The following is a 26,111-nucleotide window of genomic DNA, read 5'->3' as shown; positions in this document are numbered from 1 at the left end:
ATCAATGGTGGTATTACACCTAGTAACTAAATATAACCCCACAGTTATAAATCTTAACAGAGCTATTAAGAAACATTGGCAAATTTTGCAAAAGAGATGAATATTGTAAAACAATATTTAAACATTGGCCTATCATTGCGTATAAACGCAGTAAAAATTTAAAAGAGCACCTAGCAAAAACAAGACTTTTAAATAGGGAGACTTTTGAGAAGGGACCCTTGCTAAAATAGAACTTAGCTAAAAAATCCCGAAACACCGTTAATTAATTATATATATATATGTCTAGTAAAAAGGCAATTAGTCATTAAGACTCTATAAAAACGGTGTCAAGTCTTGAGGTTTAAGTATGTATGTTGGCGATGGGAATCTATGGATTTGTGGAAAGTTTTATCCAAATGTTTGTAAATATGTTACCGTAATGAAATATATGTGTCAATTAAGATTACTGATATGTTCCACTTTTCGAAACCATCATCTCGCGGCTTATACTTGTTAAATGCCTCCTTGATACATTTTCCCTCTGTTTTATCTGATAAACTTTTGTTTCAATTATATTGAAATTTGTTAAATCCAATTACGTTACTATATCCTATAAGATTTATGTTTATTTGCATACAACACCTAAAACCAGTGGAGCTAATATTGATGCGAGGATCTTGAAATTGAGAAACAAAAAGGCAACCGTTATTGCTATTCTACAGTATGATACGTATATGTAGTTATTTCATTTGATACCTATTCTGACATTGGACTCGGACTTCTTATATTTGATTGTACAAATATGAAGTTTTAATCCTGCCATGAATGTTAAAGATACGATTTCATTTAGGTTGTTTCTAGTATTGTTAATTGTTCTACAGCAATCTGTATTGACTTTTTATACAGCAATCTGTGTTGAGTTTGTGCTTTCTTATGCAGTGAAGCATTGTCATTCTAAGTAAAAAAAAAATATCTTATTTTGTGTAATATTTATAACAGTGCAGTTTATGTAATTTCGAGTAATTGTGTCAGTGTGCTTTTGATTAATTTTTATTAGGTTTGGGCAAATTGAACAATGTTTATATTGTATTTCGTATGATTTTATCACATTACATTTTAAATTGTCATTGATTATAAGCTTCATCACTAGAATTGTAACAATAATACCTTGTGTGCTCGAGTGTGTATAGTCGATATATTGTGACCTCAAGTCTAGGGACATTTTTAGGTCAACAAACTTTTCCATTATCCTGCATTTTACAATGTTTGTTATGGAAGATATTAATTTGACACTTATCACAAATGTTTATTAAGTTTTAAGTGACATAAATGAAATGAACACTTATAAATGTCGTGTCTTCGATGCGCTTTTCTAGATTTAACTTTACATTCCAAAGACAAGTTTACGTAAATACGCTGCAACCTTAATAGATACTTCACTAAAGAGTATCCAAACACACAACAGAAAAGCTAAATTTGTCTAGTTTGACCTGCACATATGATGTAGTAAATTTGTTTTTGTTATTGCAGATAATGATATTGTTTTTAGTTTGATTTATCATCCACTGACCTGTTTCTGTAAATTGAGATCAATACCAGCGTCAATCAGCAACTTTGCGATTTCGGTGTTGCTGTTCAGTGCAGCAAAGTGAAGTGCAGTCTCACCACTCTGGATAGAAAAACAAAATAACAATTGTTACATAATATGAAAGAAAACAAAAAGCAACTTATGCTATTTTACCTCCAGCAGGAACACTTAAACCTATACACTTGAGAGACAGGTTTGTGTAAATACGCCAAAACCTTAAAAGATTTATGACTAAAAAGGACTAAAAAATAAATAAACACATCTAGTTTTTGAAATACACATTTGATGCAGTAAAATTGTTTTTTGTTATTGCAGATATTGATATATGTTCAGTATTTTTTTTTTAGTTTGATTTATCATCCACTGACCTGGTTCTGTAAATTGAGATCAATGCCAGCGTCAATCAGCAACTTTACTGTTTCTTTGTACCTGTTCCAAGCAGCAATGTGCAGTGCAGTATCACCAAACTGGATGGAAAAAACAAAATAACATTGTTTGCATATTATTAGATAATAAATGAAGCAAAATAGATGCGAATGATACCAAAGTGACATTCAAACTCATTAACTTAATCTCGAAAAAAGTATGTCATTAGAGAAAGTAAATCAACGTAGTGTCGAACTAAGCGTCATATGAACACAGGAGCATACATCATATTTCAATAATAAATTACCATTGGTGCATACTGGACGGATGTATTTTTTCTTAATAAAAATTAATAAATTAGCAATTCATGTTAGAAAAATGCATCTTGCACTAAAATTAGAAAAACGAAATATATACCTTAGAATTGAGGTAAGGATGTAACTAATACTCTTTGGGAATTAGAATTGTCTTTTGTATCAAAAATCCGTCAACACTTGAATTACAAATTTAATTTGTGGATGACTTATGTCTTATTTGTCAGTATAGTCGAGTTACTCGTGGTTCGTCTATAGCGTTTTTTTTTTTATATGTTGTTTAATTTGTGTCCTAGTGTGTTTACTGTTTGGTCTTACATCATCTTGCCTTATATTATAGTTATTTTTTTTTTTCATTCTCTATGTGTATGTAAAAGTTAAAATAGTAAATCAGCTATTTCATTTATATGATTTTTAAGTTTAAAGCTACTATATGCACACAATTTATTTTGTTTATACACAGTTTTGATTTATAAAAAAAACCGACATGGTTAGAAAATACAAATAATAACATCATCACAAACACAATTCCATTTTAATATTCTTGTCATGTTTAGAAAATACATAAAATAACTCTATTACAAACTCAATCCCAATTGTATATTCGTGTACGTGTCTACAATAAAACAAATCTATCATAATTTCAGAAATTTACCTGTGATAATACAAACGTAACATAAATACGTCACTTTTTGTGGCGTTAATGTATTCATGCGACGCGCAGTGTATAAGTCGTTTCTGGTGTATTGGTGTACTGTCGTAAATTCATAGGAGGTGTACGTTGTTATTCTGTGGTTTACATGTTGTTATGTACTATTATATTATTTATGTATTTGTCTGTCCTGGGTGTTCTTGCGTTTATTTGTACTGTATTCCTGTCACGTAATGTTGTCATTTTAGCAGTATTTTTAACATTGTCATATGAGCGGGAGGTTTGGCTAGCCATAAAACCAGGTTCAACCTACTAATTTTTCTTAAAATGTCCTGTACCAATTCAGGAATACGGCAGTTTCTATGTGTGTTGTCGCTTGTTTTTGTTGCAGTTCAGTGTTTCTGTTTTTCCGTTGTTTTCCTCTTATAGTTGATGTGTTTCCTTGGTTTCCGTTTGTGACCTGGATTTTTTTTTTTTTTTTTTGCTTAATCGATTTTTGACCATTGAACAGCGGTATACTGTTGCCTTTATTTATGACATTAGCCACGTGATATATAATAAAGTCTGTTAAACACTAAATAAAAACAAAACAAATTGCCATTGAGATTTTAACATTTTATTTCATTTTTTACTTAATAAACCATTGATGTTGTGTTATTGCAGCACAGTCTCATTGATGAATACAAATAAAACATGACAAGCAATTTTCTTTCCATTTTGTAAGAGAATTCATGTTTCATTTATTTGAATGTTTTTATTTATAAAATCTGGTTTCTTAATCTTAATTTAGTTCGTCAAACTTTTCAGTTAAGCTGATAAAACTCTGGGATTTGAAAATGTGTTTGTCTAACATATGAATACTTTGAATGTTCATTTCGAATATTAACATTTTTTTTAATCTATTTAGGTATATTCTAGAATTGATTGTCAAATGTAAACCAGTGTTTTACATGTTTTAAGAGTTAGAATCCAACGCATTTGAAGTGCTTTGATATACAAATCTATTCCAATTACTTCAAAATATTCCTTGCACAATGTTAATAGATTAACTTTGTCATTTTCCTCTTCCAAATAGAATTATTATCAATAATTTGAAAATGTTGCATTATGGTATAAGTCATTGAAATTGAAAATGGAAAAGGGGAAAGTGTCAAAGAGTTAACATCCCGACCAAAGAGCAGAAAAAAGCCCAAGGCCACCACTAAATCTTCAACACAGCGAGAAAATCCCGCACCCGGAGGCGGGCTTCTGCTGGCCTTTTAACAAACATGTTTACACGCTCAGCAAAAATTGAGAGAGGAAACGGGGAATGTGTCAATAAACTATATGCAAATCGATACTCTGGGAAAACACCAGGGTGTATATGTTTACTATCAAGTTGAAGTTCTTATCAGAAGCTAAAGTTACTATCAAAGATTTCTTTATATAAGAACCGTTTCCATAATATCGTCACGTGTGTGCTTTACACTTTACTGTTAAAATGTGCATAGTATAGATTAGAATGAAACTTATAACCAGTCTTATGTATATATATCAAGGGAATACATATTGGCTTCATATATATACATATATGGCAACATTTCAAGTCGCAGCTCCAGAAAAGTTTGACTTTTGTAATCCAGAAACGTGGACCAAATGGATCCAAAGGATTGATTGATTTAGATCAGCTTCTGGGCTTGTGGAAAAAAAACAGGAGCTACACAGGTCAACTGTTTAATCTACACGATTGGTCCGGAAGCAGATGCTATTTTTGCATCATTTGATTTCTTGGAGGAAAAAAAAAGAAATATGCAAAAGTGGAAGAGAAATTTAACAATTACTTCATAGCTAGAAGGAATGTTATCTTTTAACGTGCAAAGTTAAATAAGTGGAAACAAGATGATGAAGAAGGCGTAGAAAGTTTTGATTTATCTTTATACACATTAACTGAGCATTGTGGATACAACGATTTAATAATGAAATGATAAGAAACAGGACATATGTTGGTATCAAGGATTCAAACTTAACATCAGAGCCTACTCTTAAGAAAAAACAACTGACATAGCCCGCCAATCGGAGACTGTGAAGAAACAGCTAGCTTTAATGGGAAGTGACAATCCGAAATCTAATGTTGATGCAGTTAAATCGAAATTCAACAAAAGATGCGGAAATTGACAATTTCACACAAAAGAGAAATGCCCAGCTAAAGGGGCAAAATGTTGAAAGTGCTCAAATATCGGACACTTCGAAAAATGTTGCAGGACCGTAATAACAGATGAATCAGTGAGTTTTTATTCGGACTCTGATGGATTTCTGGGAACAATCAACACAGTCGGTGATTGTTTTTGGTCAATAAAACATTGCATTTGTGAAAAGGAGATATATTTCAAAATCGACACTGTTGCTGATGTGACAGTAATTTAAAAAGAATAGATAACACAAAACTTATGAAAGCTAATTACAAACTAAATGGACCAGGAAATATAAACTTAAATGTTGAAGGAAAATATCAATGCATGCTTGAAACAAAGGACAAAGTGTTCAGGATATATATGTTGTTAACGGATTAAGCAAACCATCATTTGGTAGGCCAGCTATTCAGGCTTTAGGTACAGTCCTTGGATGGTGTAAACTTCCCACTCACACCATACACCATTACACCATTCACAATACACCATTACACCATACACCTTGTGCTATTACACCATACACGTTACACCTTTGCACCATACACCTTACACATTACACCATACACCATTCCCGATTCTCTCTACACGATCCGAAATTACCCATAATGCAATTAAATTTCAAAGAAAGCGTGCGACTACAAAATTATTTATTTGTTTTGAAAAACGAATTTTGATCACAATATTGTAAATTAATGTATAAAATTAAAATCTCCGTGGCCATGCCTATGATGGTTATATAAACAATACAGATTAAATATATATACATGTATTTGTAAATAAAGTACGCATAACACTTTGCTTGTAATGCAAATTTATCCGCGATCTGCCTATCTATATATAAATTAAAAACGATATTGGTTACAATGCTATTATTATCGGTTTTAAAATGTAGTGTAAATCTTATAAACTTGGTTTTCAGATACAATCGACAAACAATGCCAAAAATGAATAGTACTTAGATCATATAAAATAATCATGATAATTGAAAGCAATATTGGTGTACAGTTAATCATGCTTATGGCCAGCGTAATATCAATAATATTTCTTTTTCTGCAACAATTAACAGTGCAAGTATGCATGTCCTTTTGTATTCAAATAATTGAATCATCACAAAAAATCAGTAGTTTTCACATCTCAGACTGGCTCCAATATAACATTGTTTTTACTGTCTCAGGAACATATATATACGTCAGGATGACTGGTACATGTACAACATGTGCAACAAAATTGTTTCAAGCATCAACCAAAGCTGACCATATTTGCACTTAATTATAAAATTGAGAATGGAAATGGGGAATGTGTCAATCTGTTAATTTGTATAGGGTTAAAAAATTTGGAAATATTTTTGTCCTCTTTTTATTAAAAATATTGTCTCGCAACAAAATTTCAGTAATTTTGATACCTCAGGCTGACTCATATAACAAAATTATTTTAAAACATCAAACAAAACTGACCATATTTTCACTTTATTATGTAAATCTATATAGCCGCATAGTAAATCAGCAATATTTTGATGTCAGGATGGATTGTATAATACAATTGACAGCAATATTGCAAAACAACATGTACAATGACAAAAACAATTTGTCCCCATCAATCTAGATTGCCAGCATGTCCTCTTTTTATAAAAAAATATTGTCTCGCAACAAATTCAGTAGTTTGGATACCTCTAGCTGACTCGTATAACAAAATTATTCAAAAGAATCAACCAAAACTGACCATATTTGCACTTTATTATGTATATCTATATAGCCACATAGTAAATCAGCTATATTTTATTGTCAGAATGGACTGTAAAATAGAAATGACAGCAACATTGCAACACATTGACAACAAAAAATTATCCCCATCAGTCTATATTTCCAGCATGTCCTCTTTTTATTCAAAATATTGTCTCGCAACAAAATTTCAGTAATTGTTTTACCTCAGGCTGACTAGTAGAACAAAATTATTTTAACGCATCAACAAAAACTGACCATTTTTGCACTTTATTATGTATATCTATATAGCAACATAGTAAATCAGCTATATTTTATTATCAGAATGGATTGTAAAATAGAAATGACAGCAACATTGCAACACAATGACAACAAAAAATTGTCCCCATCAATCTAAATTGCCAGCATGTCCTCTTTTATTCAAAATATTGTCTCGCAACAAAATGTCAGTAGTTTTGATACCTCAGGCTGACTCGTATAACAAAATTATTTAACGCATCAACCAAAACTGACCATATTTGCACTTTATTATGTAAATCTATATAGCCACATAGTAAATCAGCTATATTTTGATGTCAAGATGGATTGTATACATGTAATACAAATGACAGCAACATTGCAACACAATGACAACAACAATTATCACCATCTATCTAGATTTCCAGCATGTCCTCTTTTCATTCAAAATATTGTCTCGCAACAAAATTCCAGTAAATTTTATACCTCAGGCTGACTTGTATAACACAATTATTTTAAAGCATCAACCAAAATTGACCATATTTGCACTTTTAATATTATGTATATCTATATAGCCACATAGTAAATCAGCTATATTTTATTGTCAGAATGGATTGTATAAACAAATGACAGCAACATTGCAACACAATGACAACAACAATTATCCCCATCAATTTAGATTGCCAACACGTCCTCTTTTTATTCAAAATATTGTCTCGCAAGAAAATTTTAGTAGTTTTGATACCTCAGGTTGACTCGTATAACAAAATTATTTTAAAGCATCAACCAAAACTGACCATATTTGCACTTTATTATGTAAATCTATATAGCCGCATAGTAAATCAACAATATTTTGATGTCAGGATGGATTGTATAATACAAATGACAGCAACAGTGCAATACAATGAAAACAAAAATTTGTCCCAATCAATCTAGATAGCCAGCATGTCCTCTTTTTTTCAAAATATTGTCTCGCAACAAAATTTCAGTAATTTTAATACCTCAGGCTGACTCGTATAACAAAATTATTTAACAGCATCAAACAAAACTGACCATATTTGCACTTTATTATGTAAATATATGTAGCCGCATTATAATGCAATAATATTTTGATGTTAGGATGGCTTATATAATACATATGACAGAAATATTGGAAAACAATGACCAGCATTTCATCTCTGTATTCGTAATATAAAACTGTCACTAAAGTCAGTATCAGTATCTGTATTTCCCACTTCCATGACTTCTGAATATGGATGGGTACATCACAGATCCCTTTTGGCCTATTGTGTGATGGGTTGGTCTGCGCATAAATTAGTCGTGCTTGCTGAGGTGTGATGATTTAAACTCAGTAGTTCAGGATGGTTTGTATAATAAAACTATTCCACCACATCATCCAACACTGTGACTGACATGAAATATTTCATTTGTACTTTATAATGAAAAGTATGAGAAGTTCTCTTCTAGGAAAAGTATACTGTTAGTATATTATCAGATTATGTCGGTTGGTTGATTTTGTTGGTGGCTAAATATCAAGTGGCAAATATTTCATTCCTGTTCATATAAGTATATTTTTTCGGACGTTCAAGATATCATTTATAATCCGTAAAGACAAATCTAACGAAATTGACGAGATTGTTCATAATTATACAACACCTTATGTGCAATAATACTGTACAATTTTCCTTTGAACATTTTTTGGAAAACATCATCGTAAATCCAAGGCAAACAAAGGTGAATTACGATGAAATATTTATAATGAGACTGTCAAAAATGAGGAACGAAGCAACTTTAAAAATGATGTTGATAACCCAGGATATAAAAATATTGTTCCGATGCGTGGATAACCTTTCTATCCGCCTTCTAGTTTAAATAAAATCCTTTCTTTTATGATAACTGCATGTGATCACAAGTGTGTAATTTTATAGCCATTGTTTAATGTAAATAAGAATATGAAAAAAAAAAAAGATTTTTTAATATGTGTATAATATATATAACATAGAGTCTAACGAGTAAAGTAATTTGCTATACTGGGAAAAAAGAACAATAGGATTATTATTATTGTTTATGTTTACAATCCGAAAAATTAAAATGAACTTCGGTTTCAACCAATGAAATGTCGTACACCATTCATTTACACCATTCCCTATCGCACGTTACACAATCACACCATTCCTCATACACCATTACACCATTCCCCTTACACCATACACCATAGCACCATACACCTTCTACCATTGCACCATATGCCATACACCATTACACCATACACGGTTTTTTGGGAAGTTTACACCATCCAAGGGCTGTATTGTTGATAAGGTTAATGTTTCGTTTCCCGACGCGATTAGCGAAGCGAATAACTACTATCGTTGTAAATACCCTATGATATTTAGCGGTCTAGGGAAAACGAAATGGACACATAAAATTGCGCTATGTCATGACACGAAACCTTTCGCGTTGTCAACACCACGCAGAGTACCGTTACCTTTTATTGATAAGGTAATGTACGAGTTGATAAGAATGGAAAAGAGGTCATCTCAAAAGTTGGTGAGCCGACGGAGTCATGCTGGCACGATATTTGTTCAAATCTCAAACGTTGCACATATGTTTCGATTTAACAAAATTGAACGGATCGGTCAAGCGTGAAAATTATCCGCTTTCAGCTGAATAAGAGTCGCTTCAAAGCTTGTTTATGCAAGAATGTTAACAAAATTAGATGCAAATTCTAAGTTTTGGCAAACTAACCTAGTCTCGACCGCTAACAACAATTATTACAACTTTCGGTAGGTACTGTTGCAATCGATTACCCTTCGGAATAAACTCTGCAAGTGAATTCTTTCAAATATATTCGAGACAGTAGAGGATATCGAGGCGTATTGTGCCATATGGACGATGTTCTCGTGTTTGGTGCCTAGCAGGAGGAGCACGACGAGTGCCTAGAGTGACTTTAAGAAGGGATTGGAAAAGCCGGTCTCACACAGAACGAAAAGTGTGAATTTGCAAAAACCGTCAGTAAGATCTCTAGAACAGATCGTTGACGCGTTGGGTTGTAGGGTAGACCCAGACATAGTTAAGGCTATTGCCGAAATGGAAAAGTCAACTGACATATCAGGAGTTTGACTTTTGTTAGGAATTATGAACCAACTAAACAAACTTTCGTGCAATGTGACAGCGCTAACTAAGCCGCTCCGTGAACTATTAAAGACTCATTATGCTTGGCATTTGGGTATAGCACAAGAAACCGTGTTTACCGAGAAAAAGAATGAGCTAACTTCGGCCAGATCGCTTGGAAATTATGATCCTTATAAGGAAAATGTAGTGTCAGCTGACGAGTCGTCGTTTGGATAAGGCGCAGTCATTAGGCAAAAACATGGACAATATTCAAGCATGTTGTGTATGATTCGCGATCTATGTCATATACAGATCTATGCGCAAATAGAAAAAGAAGCGTTAGCTTTGATTTGGGCGTGTAAAAAGTTCAGCAATTATTTAAGGGTAAGACGTTCAATCTCGGAACTAACCACAAGCCGCTCGTACCGTTACTCAGCAGTAAAGGTATTGCAGAACTCTCGCCGCGTATACAAAGATTCCGGATGCGCCTTTTTAAGTTCGATTTCACAATTGAGCACGTACCAGGTGAGGAATTACATATCGAAAATGCCTTATAAAGATGCCGGTAGACATCTTGTCCGAGTCAAATGAATTTGAGACCGAGACAATAGCGTACGTGAACAGTATTGTAAATAATTTTCAGTCATCAGATATGAGACTTCAACACATTAGGGACGAGTGCGTAAAAGATGAAATATGCAAAACCCTTATGTTATATTGCAAAGAAGGTAGTCAAGAAAACCCTAGTTTAAATGACATCCTGAAACCGTACTGGAGTCTGCAGAAAGAGTTAGCTATCGATAGAAATATGTCCGCGGTCGTTACAAAACGAAATATTATATCGGCTTCATGATGATGACTAAGGCATAGTTAAATGTCGAGAGCGAGCCAAGACCTCGGTGTGGTGGTTTTGGTATGAGTACAATAATAGAAAACATGGTCAAAAAGATGTCAAAACTCATACACATCAAACGAATGGAAAACCACTTTTAGATTCCCGACTTGGTACAGGCATTTTCTTGTGTAGACCTGGTTTTATAGCTAGCTTAACCTCTCACTTGTATGACAATCGCATAAAATTCCATTATACGGGTAACAATGGGTGAACAAAACAAACAGACATAATAGGCAAAAGGTATCAAAAATAGGGGTAAGCAGTGTACAATGTACATTGTAAATATGTATAGTAATACATGAAAAATATGTGTTGAAAATTAACTACAACCAGTATTTAAATAGAGATCTCATAGATTTCACTCAGTTCAGAGTCTGATCTATTCTGATTATTGTGTAATTCACATAAATGTCATATGATTAGCATATGAAAATATATGAAAAACTCATTGTTATTTGTAAAACGAAAATTGATAATAAGTTTTTTATATCAGGTTCCTGCAGTTATACAAAAAAATGAATGTCGTTAGAGAACAAAGCTCTGCAGAGTTCATTGCTGCATTTTCCTTATGGGGTCATTGTCTGAATAAAAACCATTGGTTTTATAATAATTTCACAAACTACCGTGCCAAAAACAAACACATACTTCACTTCTCTCAGACGAAAGTGAAACATTTAGTTGTGGACACTTTGCTACATAATTAAAATTGTTTAGATCTTATGTACTTAAACGATTTGTACTGTTTCGTGGCGCCGTTTAAACTAAATAAAACGAAACAACGATTCTTGAATTTACAAGACTCAAATTTACGTGTCTAATCAGACGCAAGGATTTTTCTAATAGAGGGATGACGTTAACTTGACACGTACTTAACTGATCGACGTCGGATTGTTGATTGCCGACTGGTCACTAAAATAGTAAAGCCTAACATTGAAAATTTGATGACCTCCTCATTGTGCACAAACGTGATTGACGTGAAATTCAAATTCACAGTGTCTACAATAATTTAACTAGTTTACCGTAATTTATATACTTATTTTTATATATTTTGTAAATAAAGACAACCGTTTTCATTTCAACTGAAGTATACGTAAATGCATCAAGTACAAATCTAGTTATTCACACATTTTGACTTGGACTGAATAGATGGAATCCCCTAAAGTTATATGTTAAAAGGAGAATTAATTTAGCATCATATCTAGTATATTGGTTATATTTATTGTTCTGCTGGATTTACCTTAATACATGTCATTTTCTTGATATTAAATATGTTAAAAGGAGAATTAATTTAGCATCATATCTAGTATATTTAATAACCTTAATATCTTCCAATTTTGATGACAACGAACCACCAAGGTTTTCATATACGTAATAAAAATTAAACATGTAGCTGTTTAATTTGTATGTATACGCCAATAACACCTTTCGTCAGCTTATAATAATGCTCCTGCACCATGAGACTTTGAAACATTAAAATAAAGTTGTGATTCAACCGGCAAAGTTGGAACAGGCGGTACAAACAAAACCGACAGGTTATAAACATACTGAAAAAGAACATCGATATCGTACTCCATTAAAATGGATGGGAAAGAATGTCGTCAGGTCAATAAACGGCGCTCTTTCATCTTTCTGTAGAATTTGGTGAACACGGTATATATCCGATAATTTTCTTTTGATTTTCATTTGAAAGAAATATTATCAACATTATGAATATTCGTAAATCATATTTAAAAATGATGTAGAAGTAAACAAAAGGGTTGCTAATAAATTTGAATCTTGAAAAAAAAAAAACTTAATGTATTCAAGAGGCAATTTGTGATTGTACCTACTATCAAAGCAGCCAACTATGTGCTTGACAATCAGATGGTGTTAAAGGTTGTATATATTGTTTTAAATTTGTCAAGGAAATCCGTGTTTACTTGTAAAGCATAACTTGTAGCATTAGTTTACGCTTGATTGTATTTGCATTTTATAGATACTTTAACGCTTCAAGCTTTACCCAAACGCTGCTTAGTATTTCATACTTTGAATTCCATGTGATATGGATAAAAACGTTAACAATTGAGGAATAGTTTATAGTAACTGATTATTATTTCAGAAGAACAATGCTAACTCCCAAATGGAAAAGAAGAAGTTGTAAACAATTAGTATAACCATGATTATTGAAAGTTTAATTGTACTGAATTGCAGTTATGACATACATCATGTACATACATGTTTATTTTCATGTCAGTCAGTGACATATGATTGATAATAATGCATCTAATTACATTGTTTTTTTCATAAGGAAATGCCTGTACCAAGTCAGAAATAATGCAGTTAGTTTCCATTCGTTTGATAGGGTTGACCTTTTTGATTTTGCCATTTGTTAAGGGACTTTCCGTTTTGAATTTTCCTTTGAGTTCGGTATTATTGTTACTTGACTTTTTTGTATCTTGAAATCAATAATATCGATAATTAAAAACTTGACGATTTATGTTTACCCGTTGCATGCAGTGCGGTGAGGTGCATTTGTATCAATCCGGATAGAGCAAAAATGCAGATATCAATCTAACTTCAATTTAATGATACGGGAGCAACTAATGTTACCAAAGAAATTGACCGAGTTCCTGTATTTATATTGTAAAATTGTAATTTGTGCTTTAAAAGAACAAAATTGTTTAAACTAAAGAGAGTAAACAACGTAGTGTCACAACAAGTGTACAGTCAACTCAGGATCCAACATCAAGTTATAAAGAAAAAAAATTGTTTATTATCAGCACCTATAGAACCCATGTATTTTGATATAACAGATAATAGATTAGTAATCCATATTATACAATGCATCATTTGTTCTTGAAACTACTAGCAATGGACTATTCGCAGTGGAGGCTATTAATGTGTAATTCATATTCACGTTGCATTGCTTTCTGCCATGTTTATAATTTGAGAAATAGTTCTTTCATGGCATGACATATGCTCATGTTGACATGGGTAGGCACTATTTTTGTCAATATCTTTATACCGAGGGAAAGCGATGAGTAAAATGTTTGACAAATATAATGCCTACCTATGTTGAACTGAGCACAGAGCATGGCATGATAGAATTATATCGATTCTAATTGGAAAATTAAGAACTTTTGTATTTCGAAGCGGACACGTTTGAACGGAAGCTATTTACAAGCGTCTCCAACACACATGTCCATTTTAAGTTATTTCGTATTTCAAAATACAACTGACGTTGTAATGACAATAATGACGTCAATCACATGCAGCCCATGTTTTACTGGAACTAGAATATGGCTTTGTTTCGAATTGATAATCAACTATCATGCATTTATAATAGTGTATACTAGTATGTCTTACTTCTAAATGATACAAGTTACCCACAATTGGTTTATTTTTTTAGGTGTTAAAGCTTTAAGCTTTAAGATTTCACTTGCTTATCATAATAAAGAATCATTAGCTTACAGATGTTCAGATTTCGTAATTCAATTGATAAGAGAAAAATAAAGGTAAAAAACACAAACAGAGGGAATTAAAACAAAAGAGTAAATCAACAAGAATAAGAAAGACGCGGAACAAATCACCAGCACCTACCAACACAATGGATGAGGTAATACAGATACAACACATGTTCTATAATAATAACCAAAGGGTACATCAACAAGAGAAATAAAGACGACAATCAAATCACCAGCACCTTTCAACAAAATGGATGAGGTAATACAGATACAGCCCATGTTCTATAGTAATAACAAAAAGGTATATCAACAAGAGAAATAAAGACGCGGAACAAACCACCGGTACCTACCAACACAATGGATGAGGTAACACAAATACAGCCCATGTTCTATAATAATAACCAAGGGGTAAATCAACAAGAATAAGAAAGACATGGAACAAATCACCAGCACAAACCAACGACAAGGATGAGGTAATACAAATAAAGACAACAGTAGTATACCGGTTTTCAAAAGTCATTAATCGATTGATAGAAAACAAATTCGGGTTACAAACTAAAACAGAGGGTAACACATCAACTATAAGAGGAAAACAAAGGAACAAAAGGAACACTGAAGTGCAACAAAAACAAACGCCAATATACATAGAAACGAACTATTTGATACCAACTGCCATATTCCTGACTTGGTACAGGACATTTTAAGAACAAAATGGTGGGTTGAACCTGGTTTTATGGCTAGCCAAACCTACCGCTTATATGACACTGTTTAAACATATCTCTAAAATGACAACACATGTTCTATAATTATAACTAAAGGGTAAATCAAAAAGAAAAATAAAGACACCGAACAAATCACCAGTACCTACCAACACAATGGATGAGGTAACACAAATACAGCCCATGTTCTATAATAATAACCAAAGGGTAAATTAACAAGAGAAACAAAGACGCGGAACAAATCATCAGTACCTACTAACACAATGGATGAGGTAATACAAATACAGCACATTTTCTATAATAATCAAAGGGTAAATCAACAAGAGAAATGAGAAAGTCGGTATTTTTGGGTTTTTTTTCCCTTTTAAGTACTAAATGGTAAATGAAAGAAAACAATTCAAACAAATGAAAAAAGTAGAAAAAATCAGATACTTTTCACATAACTCACCCAGTTTTGATAGTTTATATTTGCTCCTCTTTTTAAACAACTCCTTAACTTTTCCGTTTGTCCATGTCGAGCGGCATCTATTAAATCCTGCATATAATTAAAACAATTTTTGTTATGTATTGTTATGAAGATAACGATTAAGAATTAAAGAAGCTGAACAGATTGACATCACATTTGTGTTTATATTAGTCTCGTTTTGAATAAGTAATACTATACCAATTCGTTGTCATGGGAAAAAATAAAGACAATATAAATATGTACAAGCAAGCAATGGATTCAATTATTTCAGAAGAAACCATACAGAGTCTGTGGGTTTTATATGATCGTATTTTTGAAACAGATGACTCCAGAGAGATGCAAAATTAACAAAATCGTTTTTTGCTGTTTATCCTTTTATTTTTCGAACATTTTTTACTTTTGCTTTAGAGCAGATAAAATACAGTGGAGTCAACAATGCAAATAAAAAATAACTGTCTATTATGAATCCCTTATTATGTCAACGATTCATTAAGACGCAACTTAACACCACCTTATGATATCAGTTTGACAACTGTCTGTTATGAATCCCTTATTATGTCAACGATTCATTAAGACGCAACTTAACACTACCTTGTAGATATCAGTTTGATAACTGTCTGTAATGAATCCCTTATTATGTCAACGATTCATTAAGACGTAAATTAACACCACCTTAAGATATCAGTTTGTTAACTGTCTGTTATGAATCCCTCATTATGTCATCGATTCATTACGACTTAACTTAACACCATCTTATAGATATCAGATTGATAAACGTCTGTTATGAATCCCTTATTATATCAACGATTCATTAAAAATTAACTTAACATCAGCTTATGATATCAGTTTGACAACTGTCTGTTATGAATCCCTTATTATGTCATCGATTCATTAAGACGCAACTTAACACCACCTTATGATATCAGTTTGACAACTGTCTGTTATGAATCCCTCATTATGTCATTGATTCATTAAGACGCAACTTAACACCACCTTGTAGATATAAGTTTTACAACTGTCTGTTATGAATCCTTTATTATGTCATCGATGCTTTAAGACGCAACTTAACACCACCTTATGATATCAGTTTGATAACTGTCTGTTATGAATCCCTTATTATGTCAACCATTCATTAAGAGTGAACTTAACACCATCTTATAGATATCAGTTTGACAACTGTCTGTTATGAATCCCTTATTATGTCATCGATTCATCACGACTTAACTTAACATCAACGTATATATATCAGATTGATAACTGTTTATTATGAATCACTCACTATTTCAACGATTCATTAAGACTTAACTTAAAACCACCTTATATATATCAGTTTGATAACTGTCTGTTATGAATTTCTAATTATGTCAAGGATTCATTAAGACGCAACTTAACACCACCTTATGATAACAGTTTGACAACTGTCTGTAATAAATCACTCATTATTTCAACGATTCATAAAGACTTAACTTAAGACCACCTTATAGATATCTGTTTGATAACTGTCTATTGTAAAGATTGATTGTTAAAGTATGTTATCATTTCCTTTTTGTTTTAATTTTCCTACGAAAAGTTTGGGGCAATAATGGTTATGAAGCTAACATAATCAATATCTGCCCTTCAAATCTGATTCCTTGGACAGCTATGTAATGATATGTAATCTTTAAGTTTATAACACAACAACACATAAATTGGTTTTACCTCGCCAAGCTGAATACTGTTTGTGTTCAAGCTCATTGTAAAAATTCTGTAAAGAAAGATGTGCAAGTTAATAACAACTGACATTTTAACTTTCTCTGATTTGACAAATATAGAAATCAATAATGAATGAAAAAAGTAAGACCAAAAAATACACGAGAATGGTCTAACACAAGAAAGCAAGATGAAAAAAGTGTTATACTAGGCGCTATATATCCTTAAATTTGGGAATTTTCTTTCTTTCTTTTTTTTTGGCAAATTGCCATTGTAAAAAGTTATATCCCTTTGATGACGATACTATTAGGGTTAGAAATCAGGGGCAATTAATTGTGCTATGTTTGTGTTACAAATGATACATGTATATGGTGTTTGTTTGTATAAATACAGAGTAAACAAATACATTGTTCTGATTTGACTTTTTTTTTCTGTCATTTTGACTCCATTTTAAGATAGGCCTGATTTTCCAAGATGGACTCCGTGCGACGACCATTTAAAATCTTTGAAAAAAAAAATTGCCATTATAAAGCTTATACATGCAGCAACCTACTGTCCAGATTGTATAAAATGTGGACAACATTGCTTCTGCATGTTTTTCTTTGAAACAGTTTACAACAATAAACAGGACACAGCAGGAGATGGTTGTTATTACAAGTGTCATGTCGCTTAAATTTTCAAATATGCACACATTTAAAAGGCCGTACTCATAAAAGCAACCTATGCATATCCCCTAATGTTTCATTTAAACACTTAAAGGTAAATGGGGTGTATTAAAGTAAAATCTAGAAAGGGCGCAACGTATTTTCAAAAGCAAATATTCACAAAGAAAAAAGAAGACAAAATATACTTTAGAGTGACGTAGTTTCCTAGAAATCCGTTTTATGTGTATACGTGTGTCCTGTTTATCACTGTAACCTGTGTTAACAATATTGTTTTAAAGGTACAGTATATACTGAAATGTACTTGCATATACATATACTTCCATTTTCATCAACATCTTATCTTATAGTTTTATCACATTATATTCTAAAATATTTCTGAAAATATACCTAAAAGTCTAGCAGACTTTACCACTAACTTAAATTATACTAAGAATTGTCAACCAGAATTGCTAGACATGGTTTTCCTGATAACGACAGTTCACTGTATTTCCTTCATCAATTTATTAATTCAGTGAGATATTTGTATTTCCCTGTTTGAAAGACTGACTCTACACATCCGTTTTATACCGAAACAAATAAAGTACAATAAATGATTTTACGAATATTAAAACAGAAGAATTGATAAAAAAAACCTAGAATATGTGATAATTAATAACTATAATATTCATTGAATAAAGAAGTGTCACAATTATCCACTTGGAGTCATTTACTGAACTTAATGCGCAAATTAAATGAAAAAGTAAAAACACTAAGAATATTTACAAAACAGTGTTTTCATACACACATGTGGCGAACATCCATGAAAGCAAATCAAAATCACAAATGAAAACCAAGACAAACAAATATCTATTAATCATTTAGAGAAGGAAAATATTTCAGAATTTGCCAAAAAAGGGTGTGCCAAATTGTGCATTTATAAAAAAATAGATAAAGTTGAAATTGTAGGGAAACACAATGAACGAGATAAGTTGACTCAGCGGGGTCTTCAGTATAGAACAATACTACTATCCTAGTCGACTTGCTCAGTTTCCTATGATATGTTCTATTGAATCTATTCTTTGTACTTTGTTATAAGATTCGTATCTTTTAGTGTGTTTTTTCTTCCTCAAAATGTTGTATGATTTAATGTTAGGGACGTTCTTACATCGTTCAACAGTAAGTTATAGACCTGATGCATTAACTAACTATGTTAAGAAAAACACTGTTTAAGCCAAATGTGTGATGATTTTAATCAATTTCTGACCACTCACAAATACAGACGGTTTCTTCTCAAACTGAAACTGAGACTTCTTTAATTAAACCTCTTAGAAGTGTCTATAATGAATGTTTTGTGTTGTTGTCTTCAACGAAATTAGTCAACTAAAGGCACGGCTTCATTAGTTTAATATCATTAATGGAACTATTTTAAAAGGGTATGTTATAGTTATGTCACATAGAATCTACATACAAGTAAAAGACATTACTAACCTTAGCTAAGATCATACACCAAGAATGGTCAACTAGTTATGATTTTTCTGGTTACGATTGTACAATGTATTCCTGCCATCAGTTAAGTCAGAAAGTAGGTGTTTTTCCTGTTTAGTTGACTGACACTTCAATTTTATACAAACACAAAGTACTAAATAATAAAATAGAGAATGGAAATGGGGAATGTGACAAAGAGACAACAACCCGACCATAGAACAGACAACAGCAGAAGGTCACCAACAGGTCTTCAATGCAGCGAGAAATTTACAAAGTACTAAACTACACCCCATTTGAGATCATCGATTAATTATTGGTTGACCTAAATGTACTGAGTACAAACTGAAAAATATTTCCTCATCATTTAATATTACCAGCCAGATGTCATTGTTATATATTGTCGTTTTTATTTTGGATATACTCTGGTCTGTTTTTCGTTGACTTGTCTTTGCTATTTGAAAAACTGACCAATCAAATTAAAAAGTGTACTGATTTATACATCAAGCACGTGACATATTAGCGAATGAAATATTTAAGTTATATTGCTAAAATATGAAATAAGGAGATGTTCAATAGAGTAAAAATATGATAAGCATATATGGAATTGTGGAATTTTAGCATATCGAACACAACTTAACTTATTAGAACTGGTAAACTTATCGATTCTTTAAATAAACTTATTCTAAAAGGTTACCAATTCAAAACTGTCATTAGATCTTTGAATATTTTTTTTTTGTATTAGTATTGATCTTGTTATCAGAAAATTAAAGCAAACAAACATGTTCAATCCCGCCACATTCTGTATATATGTGCCTGTCCCAAGTCAGGAGCCTGTAATTCAGTGGTTGTCGTTTGTTGATGTGTTACATATTTTTTTTTCGTTCTTTTTTTGTTCATAAATTAGACCGTTAGTTTTCTCGTTTGAATTGTTTTACAATTGCCATTTCGAAGCCTTTTATAGCTAAATATGCGGTATGAACTTTGCTCATTGTTGAAGGCCGTACGGTGACCTATAGTTGTTAATTTCTGTGTCATTTGGTCTCTTGTGGAGAGTTGTCTCATTGGCAATCATACCACATCTTCTTTTTTGTATAAATATTACTGCTATATACATATTCACTTTCATGGATCTACAATCTGTCGACTCCTGTATCTTGGCATTGCACAAGGTCTTTTTATCTCTGACTATATTTGACATATTTTACACTAAATCCATTGGATGTTGGATATGTACTGATTGATACTTTAGATCTGAGATGCATGATTTTTTATATTAGTTGTTATTGGCTTAGATCTAGCTATCAGTAACTGCGAGTACTCTCAGATCTGAACGTTGTGTCTTTTTGTTGTTGGGATGTACAAGTACCCGGTAACGTCCACGTGTTTTTGTTATATGTATTTCTATTTGTATTCATCTGATGAGTTAAGCCTTTTTCAACTGATTTTCATAGTTCGTTCTTATGTTGTACTGGTACACCACTATTCCAGGTTAGGGGGAGGGTTGGGATCCCGCTAACATGTTTAAACCCGCCACATGTATGTATGTGCCTGTCCCAAGCTAAGAGCCTATAATTCAGTTGTTTTCGTTTGTTGCTGTGTTACATATTTGTTTTTCATTCATTTTTTTGTAAATTAATTAGGCTGTTAGTTTTTTCGTTTAAATTGTTTTACATTTGTGATTTCGGGACCTTTTATACCTGACTATGTGGTATGGGTTTTGTTCATCGTTGAAGGCCGTACGGTGACTTATAGCTGTTAATTTCTGTGTCATTTGGTCTCTCGTGTAGAGTAGTCTCATTAGCAATCATACCACATCTTCTTTTTTATAATTATTAAAATTTACTGTTGATTTGGTTTTTGTTTTGGTTGTATTTTTATGTCATTGTAGCAGTTACCAGATCAAGGAGATATGACCAGTACTATAGTTTGCAGTACGATTTGATTTGGGCCAACTTTAAACGATATTAATCATTGAGGAACATTCTTATAGGAATTGTTTTTGAAAGCTGCGGTCATCGTCTCGTCATAACAGTAACATATATCAACCAATAGATCAGGGTACACGAATGTAAATCAATTTATTACAGAAACGAGGTCATTGATGTAAACATCTACTCAATATTTCAAAATGATAATGTTTTAATTCATTAGTGTATATGCAGGTAATGCAAATGCTCTTCGTTATCAAATAGCTTAAGATTGTAAAATTCGAATTGTATTTGATATTCCTGTGTTGTATTAAAAAGTAAAATCACAAAAATACTGAACTCCGAGGAAAATTTAAAAAGGAAAGTCCCCAATCAAATGGCAAAATCAAAAGTTCAAACACATCAAACGAATGGATAACAACTGTCATATTCCTGACTTGGTACAGGCATTTTCTTATGTAGACAATGGTGGATTGAACCTGGTTTTAAAGCTAGCTAAACCTCCCACTTTTATGACAGTCGCATCAAATTTCATTATATTGACAACGATGTGTGAACAAAACAAACAAAAACAATAGGTAAAAATGTCAAAAATAGGGGTAAATAGTCTAATTCGGTAGGTCACATTCGTGAAAAGGGAACGGGATTGCAGTTACGACATAAGGAACATATCCGATATCATCTGTGAAACGGATATTCCATAACGGTCAACCAACTCATGATGGCGTCCGTAAAATTTACAAAGTGATGATTCAGCTTCACCATTTGGAACTCTTGGTTTAAAAATGAAAATCCACAATTGGGAAGCTGAAATCATCTCTTTTGTCGTAAAGTTTTGTTTTCAACCGACCCTCATGGTCAATTTCTAGATATAAGTCATAATCAAATGGCAAAATCAAAAGCTCAAACACATCAAACGGGTGGATAACAATTGTCATATTCCTGACTTGGTACAGGCATTTTCTTATGTAGAAAATGGTGGATTGAACCTGGTTTTATAGCTAGCTAAACCTCTCACTTGTATGACAAGTAATAGTCCTGTAAAAAAATGTATTATTTCGAAAGATCTCTAAATTATTTATAAATATTGATTTAAACACACCAAACGAACCATAATATATAACGCTGACAGCGTAATAAAACAAAAAATGGATATTTATTAGTTGTGTGCCATCAAGGAGGTAAGTCTAAAAATCAGAAATCTGGTTAGTTCTGAGGGACTTATCAATCATATAAAACTTGATGTATAACACCATAAGTAGTAGGCAATAGTACTATTACATCTACCCAAACATATTAAATGTTTACATAGGAATTTTTCTCTCACCTTAAATGGTTGACTTTTTTCCCTCCTTTTTAAATATTAAATATGTCTTTTTTTATATAAGAGATCCATGAAAAACTTGGCACTGGACAAAGTCAATCATGTATTTACACATTAGCAGACATCTCAATCAAAGTACACAAAAAAGTAAACTTAACAAAAATACTGAACTCAAAAGGAAATTGAAAACTGAAAGTCCTTTATGAAATGGCAAAATCAAAAGCTCAAACACATCTTACGAATAGAAAATAACTGTCATATTCCTGACTTGGTACAGGCATTTCCTTATGTAGAAAATGGTAGAATAACCTGGTTTTATAGCTAGCTAAGCCTCTCACAAAAGTACACAAAAAAATTCATCATTACAGTATTTATGTTGATCGTATCGCAGCACTTGTACAAAATCAGATTTTTATTGCTGACCTTTATACAGGAAATTGCATCCTACTACGATCAGAATTGAAAGAGGTGTTATTGTTTTTTCGTCAAAATTTGAAAAAAGGTGTTAAATAAAATACACGTAACATTATTCCATGCCCTTTGCACTAAAACAAATCCTATGTTACACATTGTTTGGATCGATTCATTTATTACTTGCTGTCAGTGAAGAAGAATATTTTACGTTAAGTGTCATTGCTTTTTTGCACGAAACTATGTCCATATCTTTATAAAAATAAAAATTTGAGGTATGACTGCAGATGAGACAACTATCCACCAAAGTTCAAATGAAGTGAATGTAAGCAATTATAGCCATCATACAGCCTTCAACAATAACCCATAACGTAAAGTCGACTATATAAGGCCTCGATATGAAAACTATGAAACAATATTTGAGAAGAATATCGGCCTATTTTTTTACAAAACAACTTATGAAAAAAATAAATATGACAGAAATGAACCAACGACTACGAGGCACGTAAAAAATGTGGCGGGGTTAAACATGTTTGTAAGCGCTCAAACCTCCTCCTAACCTGGGAAAGTGGTGTTACAGCAAACATAAGAACAAACTGTACAAATCAGTTGAGAAGGGCTTAACTTATAAGATCAATGAAATACTTAGGCGTATAGTGTATTGCATTACGTTATCAGTTATCATTAGGTTACATCTGATTGAACTCATGTTTGAAATCAAGCCTGATGATGATGATGATGATGATGATGATGATGATGATGATGATGATGATGATGATGATGATGATGATGATGATGATGATGATGATGATGATGATGATGATGATGATGATGATGATGATGATGATGATGATGATGAGGAGGAGGAGGAGGAGGAGGAGGAGGAGGACGGATTGGTGTCTAACGTTTAACCATTACATGCATACAATGACAAGAACACCTTAACGTGTTATAAATATAGTACACGACCTGCACACTGGGTCGGGTTTATTACGGGCTTAATCACAATGTAACAGTCCGAAATTAATCCTTAATAATACTCATTCTTTTTAATCTCATTGCTAAGCAAAAAAAAAAACAGAAAAAATAAACAAATTTCAATGATCGAACTATTGACCTTTCATCCAGCCAGTTTTCAAGATTGAGAAGGCTTAATTTCGATATGCATACCGCTTCTAATAAATAATATAACAATGTGCATCTGTTTTGATAGCCATACAATATGCTTTGCACAATATCACGGAAGTCGTGTTTGGGTTGTTTTGTCTTTTTGCAAGCAAAAACAAGTAAAATACACCCATAAACAAAACGTGCAATTTGACGCTGTGAATGGAACACAAAATAAATAAGACAACAGCTTTTGTCTCAAGGGACGACTATTTTGAAAAACGTGTGTGTTTTTAAAAAAAAATGTTTTGCGGGAGGAAGTGGGGTACTAAACACAGTCTTTCTACATGTAATATATTAGCCAATCAGATTTATCAGATTTACACAATAGTAATCGACTTCGTATTGCATGATTGTTTAAGTATATGAGTTTGGCAAACAATAAGCGAAAAAAAACCCATATATGACTGCAATTTACACCAAACGTTGTCTCTGTATTCTTTTGTAAGCTTGTAATTGCATAATGACCATCCGACTACAATGAGACCCGCAAAAATATGAAGATTGAACATGTATGGTTTTTGTCATGGTTTTTCTTGTCTGCTTTCGATTGATTAGTTGTATTCCCTATTTCTTATTTGCCACCTGTCTTTTGAAATTGTTTATGTTACACGTTGCGGAAATATTTGAGTTGAAAAATTAACCTACCTATACTTCCCATTTCAATCATATTTCATTTAACAGGTTACTTAAAATTTTTGTCACTTGAGTTTAAGAACAATCTACACCCAATTATAGCAAATTACTTACATCTGCTAGAATAATACTACAACTGGCCAACTGTTTATCCTTAGACGGTCAGTACAACGCGTCCCGTCCATTAATGTGTTGGTTCAGCAAGAGATGTGTTTATTTGACTCATCATATCCCAGTGTTATACAAAAGGAAACTATTTAAACAATTCAGTTATTTTAAGATGTATTTGATGAAAACAAAGAAAGGCAGTAGGCCATACAATTCGTAACTAGTACAATGACTTCAATTATTACACGCTATTCAAAAACGGACAAGCAAACTAAATGAATTTGTGTTAGAAAAGGTATTTGTTTCGTACACGGAAATATTAATCACAATTTAGCGAGTTATTGTGGGTTTTAAATGTGTCGAGATGATATGTTATATAAATAATCGTCTTACATGTACCAACTTTACATCGTATTTCTAATATAAAGCAATTCAGCTCATTTGTGGCTGTAACAACTGCATATGACTTTTGTTAAGCAAGACGGTTAATGTATTATGCCGAAGCATATCAAGTTTGTTGTATTTTAATTGTATTAACTCCTTTGTGTTTACCTTTTTTGCTGTTTACACCAGTAAAACAATGAATTCTACAAGTGGAACTGGATAAACTTACCCTTCCAAAACGACTGATATATCTCCTGCGATTTTGTTGGTGTTCCTATTTCTACGTTTTTTTTGTTTTTGATGTAGTGTTTTTTAGATTTTGATTTTGTTATATTTCGTTCCAATATTTATTTAATGTTTGTGTCACTTTTATTTTTAAAAATCCACTTCAAAGTATAGCAAATAATTACATCAGCTAAAATTACTCGTATAATAAGACTGATCAAATAGCTATTCGTAAGACATCAGTGCAATGCAAACCGTTCATTAAAGTGTTGATTCAGTTCGGTATGTGTTTAGTTGACTCAACACTCGTTTTTATTAGGGATGTCAACAAGAACTCGAGCATTCGAGAATCGCTCGGTAGTATCGAATTCCAATATGATACTCGATAAATAGGTGTATAAATTATATTGCTGCCCTCTGTTCAAACAATTGATTTTGTTAAGAACCTCTAAAT

The 26,111-nt window shown here is 32.3% G+C and overlaps 1 long non-coding RNA gene across 1 annotated transcript; it reads right to left on the bottom strand.

Moving 5' to 3' along the window:
* Positions 1–1,941: 1,941 nt before the first annotated feature.
* LOC127719032 (uncharacterized) lies at positions 1,942–25,172 on the bottom strand. The gene is made up of 4 exons (XR_007990122.1): positions 25,055–25,172; positions 17,355–17,400; positions 15,639–15,725; positions 1,942–2,034 (listed from the first exon to the last, which is right to left on the bottom strand). It is a non-coding gene; the product is annotated as an uncharacterized LOC127719032 (long non-coding RNA).
* Positions 25,173–26,111: the final 939 nt, after the last annotated feature.

This window comes from Mytilus californianus, unplaced genomic scaffold, assembly GCF_021869535.1.
Source record: "Mytilus californianus isolate M0D057914Y unplaced genomic scaffold, xbMytCali1.0.p SCAF_10, whole genome shotgun sequence".
In the NCBI taxonomy this organism is placed as follows: Eukaryota; Metazoa; Mollusca; class Bivalvia; order Mytilida; family Mytilidae; genus Mytilus; species Mytilus californianus.
This window is presented reverse-complemented; position numbering and strand designations above follow the sequence as displayed.